The sequence below is a fragment of the Callithrix jacchus genome, chromosome 8, assembly GCF_049354715.1.
Source record: "Callithrix jacchus isolate 240 chromosome 8, calJac240_pri, whole genome shotgun sequence".
NCBI lineage: Eukaryota > Metazoa > Chordata > Mammalia > Primates > Cebidae > Callithrix > Callithrix jacchus.
In genome coordinates this window covers 22,303,530-22,315,816 of record NC_133509.1, presented here as the reverse complement: position 1 = coordinate 22,315,816, position 12,287 = coordinate 22,303,530, and the positions used below count along the sequence as shown (strand labels likewise).

The following is a 12,287-nucleotide window of genomic DNA, read 5'->3' as shown; positions in this document are numbered from 1 at the left end:
AAAATACAAAAAATTCAGCTGGGCGCAGTGGCTCACACCTGTAATCCCAGCACTTTAGGAGGCCGAGGCAGGTGGATTGCCTGAGCTCAGGAGTTCGCCACCAGCCCAGGTAACACAGTGAAACCCATTATCTACTAAAAAAATACAAAAAATTAGCCAGGTGTGGTGGTATACGCCTGTAGACCCAGCTACTTGGGAGGCTGAGGAAAGAGAATTGCTTGAATCCGGGAGGCAGAGGTTATAGTGAGCCAAGATGGTGCCACTGCATTCCAGCCTGGGCAACAGGGCAAGGCTCCATGGCAGGGGTGAGGTGAGACATTAGGAAGTAGGAAGGTGGAGTCAATTTTAAAGGACATTAAAATAAAAAGATTTATTGCTAATTGAAAAGTTTTCCCAATACCCTGCTGTGACGACTTTCAATATAGTAGGCATTGGTGATTTTTGACAGTCTCTATGGAGACTGAATTAAAAGAAAATTTAATAAAATTTTTTTTAAAGTTGTTTTTTTTTTTAATTCTTTCTTTTTTGTTGAGATAGGCTGTCACTGTATTGCCCAGGCTGCTCTTGAACTAGGCTCAAGCAATCATCCTGCCTCGGCCTCCCAAAGTATTGGGATTACAGACATGAGCCATGTTGCCCGGTCAAAAATTAAGATTTTAAAGGAATGGCCTGGAAGGAGTGAGACAGACCAATGTTTACTGAGTGCTTACAGTGTGCTGGGCAAATACTTTACATCCATGTTTTATTCAACATCTCCAACAGGCCCATTTGTAGATATTAAGACTTAAAAAAAAATTTTTCAGAGACAAAAATCTCACTGTTGCGTAGGCTGACCTCGAGCTCCTGAGATCAAGGGATCCTCGGGCCTCAGCCTCCAGAGTAGCTGGTACTACAGGCATGCACCAACCACCCTGCCCAGGGCTATTAAGACATTTTAAATATGAGGAAATAAAGCCCAAGGGAAGTTAAGGATTTTACCAAATCACACTGCTTCCCACGATACAACCAAGATTGCAAAACGAAATCTGACTCTAAAGCCCATGCTTTCTTTTTCTTTTGGAAATGGAGTATCGCTCTGTCACCCACACTGGAGTGCAGGGGCGTAATCTCGGCTAACTGCAACCTCTGCTTCCTTGGTGGGTTCAAGCAATTCTCCCGCCTCTGCCTCCCGAGTAGCTGGGACTACAGGCACGTGTCACCAAGCCCAGCTAATTTTCCTATTTTTAGTAGAGAGGGGGTTTCACTATGATGGCCAGGCTGGTCACCCCATGCTCTTTCCATTAATTTACTCAGCATCTGTCTCTGGCCCAATCCCATTAAGGGCAATGAGCACAATATAAAGGCATAGCATCAGAAACAAGGAGGCTTACCAGACCTCATCTCTAATACAGATGGTCCCCAATTTATGATGGTCTCACTTTTAATTCTTTGAATTTTGCCAGGCGTGGCGGCTCATACCTGTAATCCCAGCACTTTGGGAGGCCGAGGTGGGCAGATCACTTGAGGTCAGGAGTTTGAGACCAGCCTGACCAACATGGTGAAACCCTGTCTCTACTAAAACTACAAAAATTAGCTGGGTATGGTGGCACATGCCTATAGTCCCAGCTACACGGGAGGCTGAGGCAGAAGAATTGCTGGAACTTGCCTGGGAGGTGGAGGTTGCAATGAGCTGAGATTGTACCACTGCACTCCAGCTTGGGTGACAGAGTAAGTCTCCATCTCAGTGTTACAGCTCTTTTGGAATTTGTCTAGCAGGCTTTCCGGTTTTTGCCGGAAAGCCCCTTAAAAAAAAAAAAAAAAAAAGACTCCATCTCAAAAAAAAAATTTTTTTTTCAATTTTACAATGGTGCAAAAGTGAGAAGCATTCCGTAGAAACTATACTTTGACACCCTACAACCATTTTGTTTTTCACTTTCAGTATTCCATAAATTACAAATTACATGAGATACTCAACACTTGATTATAAAATCCGCTTTGTGTTAAATGATCTTGCTTAATTCTAGGTTAATGTAAATCCTCTGAGCATGTTTAAGGCTCAGAAATGAGCTGAACATCATAGGATAAGCTATGCTCAGTAGGTTAGGTGTATTAAATGCATTTTCGACTTACTAAATGCATTTAATACACAAAAACATATTTTTTTTGGTACATAACCTCAGAGTAAGTTGAAAAGCACCTAGGCTGTCTTCAGTTCTGAGTGCTAAACCTTAAGAGAGTCACTGGCAAACTAGATACAGTCCCATAAAAGATTTAGACAAGGTCACTGGGTCATGTTGACCATATAGAAGGAAGAACTTTAGCTAAAATCAAAACTGGTTGGAACAATGGGCTAGAATGGTACTCAAAAGCAACAGGATTTGCAGTCAGGTAGCCAAAGGTTTGTGTACCAGATTCTGTCACTTACTGTTTAGAATCCAGGCAAGTTACTTAACTTCTCTGGACCTTAATTTTGGTATCTATAAAATGGAGGTAATACTACATGAAACTGTAAGGCTACACGAAATTGTAAGACAGGAGAAAAAGTAATATTTGTAAAGTTCTTGGGACATAAAGACTCAACAAATGGTACTGCACATTAAATCTAACAAAATGAAATTTAAGGAAAAGTGCAAGTACATCAATTTTAGAAGCACCAGATGAAACTTAACAGGAGTACATAAGAAAAGAATTAGGGGCTGGGTGCGGTGGCTCAACGCCTGTAATCCCAGCACTTTGGGAGGCCGAGGTGGGTGGATCACGAAGTCAAGAGATCGAGACCATCCTGGTTAACATGGTGAAACCCCGTCTCTACTAAAAATATAAAAAAATTAGCTGGGCATGGTGGCGCATGCCTGTAATCCCAGCTACTCAGGAGGCTGAGGCAGGAGAATTGCCTGAACCCAGGAGGCGGAGGTTGCGGTGAGCCGAGATCGCGCCATTGCACTCCAGCCTGGGTAACAAGAGTGAAACTCCGTTTCAAAAAAAAAAATGGAAAGAATTAGGGATCTTAGTTGACTTGAATCTATGAATCAACAGCTTGCTAAGACTGCCAAAAATTACTGTGAATTTAGAGCCCATTACTAAAGCACAGTGTCCAAAGCAAGAAGTCCTATCAGACTTCATTCTTGATACTATCTTTAGTCCTGAGTGCTAAACTTTAAGAGTGTCACCGGCAAAAAAATCAATCCAGGACAGATGAGAATGGTTAGTAGCTCTGAAAACATAGTAACTAGCCTCTTTCTTCCTGGCTCTATTCCCTCCACTCCATCCAAACAAAGCTACCTGATAACTGCTTCCATCTCTATTCCCCAGTAACACGTTCATGTTCACATATCCCCCACAACATATTCACATCCCTCACACTCAATTTTGCCTCAGTCTCAAAGCCCCAAATGAATCTGACAGAAGTGACTTGTTCACTTCTAGTCCACAATTCTAGGATATGGCATGTCAGCCTTGCTGCTAATCTGGCCCTGGCCTGCAGATTAGACTCGATGCTAATCTGTACCAAATCTAACTGGCCCGCAAGTTCTTCCTAAGGCTGAGACCCAACCCTGTGCCCTAGGTAACTGAATCAATCCTGAGTGTGAGTCACATACTCAAGAAACCAGGACTCTTCCTGAATGTCTCCTTGACCCACACCTCCATTACTCCCTTTTAAAGGGATGCAGCTGGTCGGGAATATACAATTAGGCAACGTCAGTCATCTTAGCCATTTCAAACCTGCTAGACCAATCCTTTATTCTTTTTAAAAATTTTTTTAAGACATAATCTCACTCTGTCATCTAGGCTGGAGTACTGCAGAGGCACAATCATGGCTCGTTGCAGCCTCAACCTTCCAGGCTCATATGATCCTCCCACCTCAGCCTCCCAACTAGCTGAGACTACAGGAACATACTACCATGCCCAGATAATTTTAAAAAAGTTTTTTGACATGGAGTTTCACCCTTGTTGCCCAGGCTGGATTGCAATGGTGCAATCTCGGCTCACCATAACCACCACCTCCCAGATTCAAGTGATTCTCTTGCCTCAACCTCCCAAATAGTTGGGGTTACAGGCATGCACCACCATGCCTGGCTAATTTTGTATTTTTAGTAGAGACGGGGTCTATCCATGTTGGTCAGGCTGGTCTTGAACACCCAACCTCAGATGATCTGCCTGACTCAGCCTCCCAAAGTGCTGGGATTACAGGTGTGAGCCACCACACCCAGCCTGTAAAATTTTTTGTAGAGACAGGGTCTCCCTTTGTTGCCCAGGCTGGTCTCGATCTCCTGGGCTCCAGTGATCTTCCTGCCTCAGCCTCCTAAAGTGCTGGGATTACATGTGTGAGCAACCATGCCTGGCTTAGATCAATACTTTCAAATCCAAAAAAGCCCTCAGATAAACTCAGTAACAAACCTATATATGCTCATAAAATGATACAAGTTGATCAGCTTATTGTACCTAAGAGACTATTTGCAAACCTACAAAGAATGAAGTCTTAAATAGCTGCCTGTAATCTGGATGTCCTCACTGCAGTGTCCAGTTCTAACTCCAGTTAGAACTGGGCTTGGCTCAGCTCCCCAGCAGAATCCAGATGGTAAGGTCTGGTAACTCCCACGTCCAGACTCTCAGGGCAACTGACACTGGAGTAACATGAGCTTCCCTACTGAATGGCCCTGTCAAAATTAGCAGGTTTTCCTGGCTGAATCAGAACAGCCTGTGTCTTGTTTCATTCAATACTCCCCTGGAAGCCAAGCATCTCTCTAGGGAATGCCATCTGCAGTGGACATCAGGTGTCTCAATGCCCTCTTTTCTTTTCAACCATGCAGATATACTGGTTCCATCTCCATATCTCAAGAGGCTCTGCTCTTTCTTCAGATGAGAGAAACCAAGAAAAATGCTAGTCTTTGAGAAGTTTGCCTTGCTGCTCCTCTTCCAGAGAATAGCTCAGTTCTAGTCCAGAACCAAATGGAGCTTTCATCCAGTTCAGACTGGTTAATACCTAGTTCTGAGCCAATTTGTAAATTCAAGACTTCCCTTCCTGAAGTGTACCTGAATGTCTAAATTCACTTCTAGATGGTTCCCTGATCAACAGCATCCTACATATTTTCTGAATCACTGGTTGTCAGACGTTGAGTACGCATTTAGAGATGTTAAAATACATATTACTGGATCCCATTTCTGGAGCTTCTGATTCAGTAGACTGAGATGAGGACTTGAAAATGTGCATTTTTTTTTTTTTTTATTTAAGCTCCACACTCAAGTAGACCCAGGTGTGTATTGTTCCCTTCTTTGTGTCCATGTGTACCTAATGTTTAGATCCCACTTATAAGTGATAACATGTGGCATTTGTTTTTTGTTTTCTTCTTCCCTTTTTTTTTTTTTTTTGACATGAGGTCTCACTTGTTTCCCAGGTTGGAGTGCCGTGGTGTGATCTCAGCTCACTGCAACCTCTTCCTCTCATGTTCAAGCGACTCTCCTGCCTTAGCCTCTCAAGTAGCTGGGATTAAAGGTATGTGCCACCATGCCCAGCTAATTTTATTTTTAGTAGAGACAGGGTTTCACCATGTTGGCCAGGCTGGTCTTGCACTCCTGACCTCAAAGAATCCACCCGCCTCAGCCTCCCAAAGTGCTTGGATTACAGGCATGAGCCAGCACGCCTGGCCAGCATTTAGTTTTCTGTTCTTGCATTAGTTTGCTTAGTATAATGGTCTCCAGCTCCATCATCCTTGCTCCAAAACATATGGTCTTTTCTATGGCTGTGTAGTATTCCAGGGTGTATAATACACCACATTTTCTATTCTTTTTTTTTTTTTTTTTGAGATGGAGTTTCACTCTTGTCATCCAGGCTGGAGTGCAATGGCACGACCTCAGCTCACTACAGCCTCTGCCTCCTAGGTTCAAATGATTCTCCTGCCTCAGCCTCCCAGACAGCTGGAATTACAGGCACATGCCACCACAGCCAGCTAATTTTTGTATTTTTAGTAGAGACGAGGTTTCACCATGTTAGTCAGACTGGTCTCCAACTCCTTACCTCAGGTGATCTGCCCACCTCAGCCTCCCAAGGTGCTGGGATTATAGGCGTGAGCCACCATGCCCAGCCTATACCACATTTTCTTTATGCAATCCACTGCTGATGGGCTTTGAGGTTGATTCAATCTCTCAGAAAACATATTATGAACCCTCCAATGTATACTAAGAATTCAGCAGCTCAACTCCCTGTCCTCATTGCACATTACAATCCTCCTCCTTGACAGGTACTCTCTAGTTAAGAACTGCTTTCAAAGAACTAGAGGGCAATTCCTCAAGGATAGAGAGCTCCAACCCTGCTAAACAAGGACCTGGCACATACCAACAGATGATAAATGACTGTTGAATAATTATATTTCTACTTATGATCTACAAATATTTCCTCTCAGTTGACATTAATATGACAAAGAATTGAAACATAATCAACACTGTGTGGTGATTAAAAAGGGAACAGAGACACTTAGCAGGGAACATAGCAACACTTAGAAACATTTGGAGGTACACGTGTCCTGAAACATTACAATATGTACAATTATAATTATGTGCAAATACGTAAATTATATACAATTATTATGTGTCTTTTCTTTTTTTTTTTTTTTTGAGATGGAGTCTCGCTCTGTTGCCCAGGCTGGAGTGCAGTGGCACGATCTCGGCTTACCGCAACCTCCGCCTCCCAGGTTCAAGTGATTATCCTGCCTCAGCCTCCTGAGTAGCTGGCACTACAGGCGTGCGCCATTGTGTCCAGCTAATTTTTGTATATTTGGTAGAGATGGGGTTTTACTATGTTGACCAGGCTGGTCTCAAACTCCTGACTTTGTGATCCATCTACCTTGGCCTCCCAAAGTGCTGCGATTACAGGTGTGAACCACTGCGCCCAGCCAGTCTTTTTTGTTTGTTTGTTTTTAATAGAGACAGGGTCTCACTCTGTTGCCCCGGCTGGACTGCAGTGGCAAAATTATAGCTTTGTAACCTTGAATTTCTGGGCTCAATGGATTCTCCTGCCTCAGACTCCCGAAGTGTTGGAATTACAGGCTTAAGCTACCACACCTGACAAAAATAATAATTTTTAAAAAGAAAAACATTTGAAAAGGAAAAATAAAAATGATACCACATCATCATACCATGGCAAGGCTCAGTAGTGTTCTGTCATATAAAATACCTTCATCTCGAGTGCAGTGGCTCATGGCTGTAATTCTAATCCTTTGGGAGGGCAAGGTGGGAGGATCCCTTGAGGCCAGGAATTCAAGACCAGCCTGGACAACATAACAAGACCCTGTCTCTATTAAAAATAAATAGGCCGGGTGCGGTGGCTCACGCCCATAATCCCAGCACTTTCGGAGGCTGAGGCGGGTAGATCACGAGGTCAAGAGATCGAGACCATCCTGGCCAACATGGTGAAACCCCATCTCTACTAAAAAAATACAAAAATTAGCTGGGCGTGGTGGCATGCATCTGTAGTCCCAGCTCCTTGGGAGGCTGAGGCAGAATTGCTTGAACCCGGGAGGCAGAGGTTGCAGTGAGCTGAGATTGCACCACCTGGCACCAGAATACACCAAAAAAATACATACATACATACATACATACATAGGCTGGGCAGAGTGGCTCATGCCTATAATCCCAGCACTATGGAAGGCCAAGGCAGGTCAGGAGTTTGAGACCAGACTGGCCAACACGGTGAAACACCACCTTTACTAAATATACAAAAAATTAGCTGGGCATAGTGGCAGACACCTGTAATCCCAGCTACTCAGGAGGCTGAGGCAGGAGATTCACTTGAACCCAGGAGGTAGAAGTTGCAATGAGCCAAGATCGCACCACTGCACTCCAGCCCAGGTAACAGAGTAAGACTCCATCTCAAAAAAATAAAAATACGGCTGGGCACGGTGGCTCAAGCCTGTAATCCCAGCACTTTGGGAGGCCGAGACGGGTGGATCACGAGGTTAAGAGATCGAGACCATTCTGGTCAACATGGTGAAACCCTGTCTCTACTAAAAATACAAAAAATTAGCTGGGCATGGTGGCGCGTGCCTGTAATCCCAGCTACTCGGGAGGTTGAGGCAGGAGAATTGCCTGAACCCAGGAGGCGGAGGTTGCGGCGAGCCGAGATCACGCCATTGCACACCAGCCTGGGTAACAAGAGCGAAACTCCGTCTCAAAAAAAAAAAATAAATAAAATAAAATAAAATAAAAATACATACATACATACATAAAAATAATAATTTTTAAAAAGCTAAATAAAATCCCTCCATCTCTGAAAACCCCTGCAAAGGCTGTGGAAATGGCTCATTTTATCCTCTATGATGGTTATGCTATAAAACAATTGGTTTTTGACTAGAGCTTTTCAGTATGGAAGTCAATCACTGAAATCAGTATTTGGTGACATATATTTTCTTTCTTTTTTTTTGAGATGGAATCTTGCTCTGTCACCCAGACTGGAGTACAGTGGTGAGATCTCAGCTCACTGCAACCTCCACTTCCCAGGTTCAAGCAATTCTCCTGCCTCAGCCTCCCAAGTAGCTGGGACTACAACGCATGCCACCATACCCAGCTAATTTTTTGTGTTTTTAGTAGAGACGAGGTTTCACCATATTGGCCAGGCTGGTCTCAAACTCCTGCCCTCATGATCTATCCATCTCAGCCTCCCAAAGTGCTGGGATTACAGGTGTGAGCCACCATGCCCAGCCAATATTTTCTTTTTTCTTTTTAAGACGGAGTTTCGCTGTTGTTATCCAGACTGGAATGCAATGGCACGATCTCAGCTCACCACGACCTCTGCCTTCTGGGTTCAAGCAATTCTCCTGCCTCAGCCTCCCGAGTAGCTGGGACTACAGGCACACACCACCATGCCCAGCTAATTTTTGTATTTTTAGTAGAGACGGGGTTTCACCTTGTTGACCAGGATGGTCTCCATCTCTTGACCTCGTGATCCACCTGCCTCGGCCTCCCAAAGTGCTGGGATTGTAGGCGTGAGCCACCGCGCCAGGCCAAATCAGTGGCTTTTTTTTTTGTAGAGACGGGGTTTCACCATGCTGACCAGGATGGCCTCGATCTCTTGACTTGGTGATACATCTGCCTCGGCCTCCCAAAGTGCTGGGATTATAGGTGTGAGCCACCGTGCCCGGCAATATTTTCAAAAATACTAAATGTGTTGAACAAACACCTATCTTTAACTTTAGAGTGAAAACTTCAAACTGTTCCTAACTACAACATTTTTCAGAGATAAACCATTTTTTCTCAACTCTGGCACTCTTGACATTTTGACCAGATAATTCTTTGCTGTAGGGAGCTGTCCTTTGCATTAGAGAATGTTTAGCAGCATTCCTGGCCTCTACCCACTAGAGGCCAGTACCACCTTCCACAGTCATGACAACTAAAGAGGTTTCTAGGCCGGGCGCAGTGGATCAAGCCTGTAATCCCAGCACTTTGGGAGGCCGAGGCGGGTGGATCACGAGGTCAAGAGATCGAGACCATCCTGGTCAACATGGCGAAACCCTGTCTCTACTAAAAATACATAAAAAAAAACAAAAAATTAGCTGGACATGGTGGCACATGCCTGTAATCCCAGCTACTCAGGAGGCTGAGGCAGGAGAATTGCCTGAATCCAGGAGGCGGAGGTTGCGGTGAGCCGAGATCATGCCATTGCACTCCAGCCTGGGTAACAAGAGTGAAACTCTGTCTCAAAAAAAAAAAGTTTCTAGATATCAGCAAATGTTCTGGGGGGAGGAGCATCCTGATAGGGATCCAGAGACAAACAATGAAATGATTAATTTTGTTCATAAAAGCTGCTTAAATAAAATATGGAAGATAATACAGACGGTCATTCTTTGCACTCATTTGCAAGTCATTTTTATATCATCAGATGTCATTTTAAGGTTTTATCTGAAAAGAAGGAATAGAAGCAGACCGCCACCACCAGTGCACCTAAAGGTAATGTGTAACCTAGAAAGAAGAAATAAACCAATGAACCAATAGATGATGCAAAAAGTCTTAACAGTAAAAATGAACTAAGGTAGCCTCACTACTCTTCTACGCACATTACTCTCGTGCATGGTAACTGTTAGAATTCTTAGGCTGTCTTGGAATCTCTTATTATTTCAATGCTACAAAGTCAGATTCCTCATTTTTCTTCCTATGCTTTTTTTTTTGAGACTGAATCTCCCTCTGTCGCCCAGGCTGGAATGCAGTGGCACAATCTTGGCTCATCACAACCTTTGCCTCCCAGGTTCAAGCAATTCTCCTGCCTCAGCCTCCCAAGCAGCTAGGATTACACCCTGCTAATTTTCGTATTTTTACTGCAGACGGGGTTTCATCATGTTGGTCAGGCTTGTCTCAAACTCGTGACCTTGTGATCGCCCACCTTGGCCTCCCACCATGCTGGGACTACAGGCATGAGCCACCGTGCCCAGGGTTGTTCCTATTCTTACCTGGAAAAAAAAAAAGCTTCCTCTATCACAGACAGCAAGAATACTTACCACTTTTATTGAGTATTTTGTAAATACAAGGGATTTTTTTCTTTTTAAAGATGGGGTTTCACCATGATGGCCAGGTTGGTCTTGAACTCCTGACCTCAGGTGATCCACCCATCTTGGCCTCCCAAAGTGCTAGGATTATAGGCGTGAGCCACTGCACCCGGCAATACAAGGGATTTTACTTAATTAAGCAGATCTCCAAAAAAAAAATCCTTAAGGAAATAAGACAAAACAGACTCAGAAACGTTAAGTAAAACACCAAGAGCCACAAAGGAAACTGAGGGATTCCTGAGCTCTATCAAAGGGTCATCACCCTAAAGGCCTAGGTTTTACTTATAAATCTTTTGATTTGGCCAGACATGGTGGCTCATGCCTGTAATCCAAGCACTTTGGAGGCCAAGGCAGGCGGATCACCTGAGGTCGGGAGTTCAAAACCAGCCTGATCAACATGGTGAAACTCTGTCTTAAAAAAAAATCTTTTGGTTTATAAAAAGGCCAGATTTGCAATAATATTAAAAACTGAGATCTCAGCATTTGTTAGTATAATCTTAAAATGTGTAAAAAATACATAGTACTTTTCACAAAATGTTATTTTTCATTATAAAAGAAACACATAGGGCCAGGCATGGTGGCTCACGCCTGTAATCTCAACACTTTGGGAGGCTGAGGTGGGTAGATCACAAGATCAGGAGATCAAGACTACCCTGGCTAACATGGTGAAACCCGGTCTCTACTAAAAATGCCACCAGGTGTGGTGGCATCTGTCTGTAGTCCCAGCTACTTGGGAGGCTGAGGCAGGAGAATCGCTTGAACTTGAGAAGCGGAGGGTACAGTGAGCAGAGATAGTGACACTGCACTCCAGTCTAGGCAACAGAGCCAGACTCCATCTCAAAAAAAAAGGAAAAGAAACATATGGGCTGGGTATAGTGCTTCATGCCTATAATCTCAGCACTTTGGGAGGCTGAGTCGGACGGTTAGCTTGAGCTCAGGAGTTTCAGACCAGCCTCGGCAACATAGTGAGGTCCCATCTCTATTTATGAGAAAAAAAAAAATTAGCTGGATGTGATGGCACATGTCTGTGGTCCCAGCTACTCAAGAGGCTAAACTGGAGTACTGCTTGACCCTGGGAAGTCAAGGTTTCAGTGAGCCATGACTGCCACCACATTCCAGCCTCGGCAACAGAAACATATGATCATTATTGTAGGTAATCTAAATAACCCATGTTTTTTCTTTTTTCTTTTCTTTTTTTTTTTTTGAGACAGAATCTCACTATGTCTCACAGGCTGGAGTGCAGTGGCACGATCTCAGCTCACTGCAATCTTCGCCTCCCGGGTTCAAGTAATTCTCCTGTCTCAGCCTCTGGAGTAGCTAGAATTACAGGCATGCGCCACCATACCCGGCTAATTTTTTTGTATCTTCAGTAGAGATGGGGTTTTGCCATGATGGCCAGGCTAGTCTCGAACTCCTGACTTCAGGTGATCCACCGGCCTTGGCCTCTCAAAATGCTGGGATTACAAGCATGAGCCACCATGCCTAGCTTTAAACAGCCCATTTTTTAAAAGACTGATTGTAATAATGATGTATATAATTAATGATATCATATTATCATAAATAATGATGTATATCTGTAATAATGACTCACTTCAAAATAAATGCTAAGGTAAAGATTAGCTAGGTGTTCAAGCAAAGAAAAAGTAATTAACAGATGAACATCCCCAGCCACTTCAGTCTTAATAATTCCATAAACCTACCTACCTGCACTGAGCAAGTACCAAACACTTAAGAAGCTCAGTTAGGCTCCTAAGGGGCCTTTTCCAAATCAGATAT

General features: G+C 43.7%; 1 protein-coding gene and 1 non-coding gene across 5 annotated transcripts in view; one reads left to right on the top strand and one right to left on the bottom strand.

Annotated features, from left to right (window-relative positions):
• Positions 1 to 12,287, bottom strand: part of PTPN9 (protein tyrosine phosphatase non-receptor type 9) — a 99,451-nt gene that overhangs the window by 77,289 nt on the left and 9,875 nt on the right. The gene's annotated exons all lie outside the window — the stretch shown is intronic.
• Positions 1,722 to 1,783, top strand: LOC118145311 (U7 small nuclear RNA). Its single transcript, XR_004730434.1, has one exon. It is a non-coding gene; the product is annotated as a U7 small nuclear RNA (small nuclear RNA).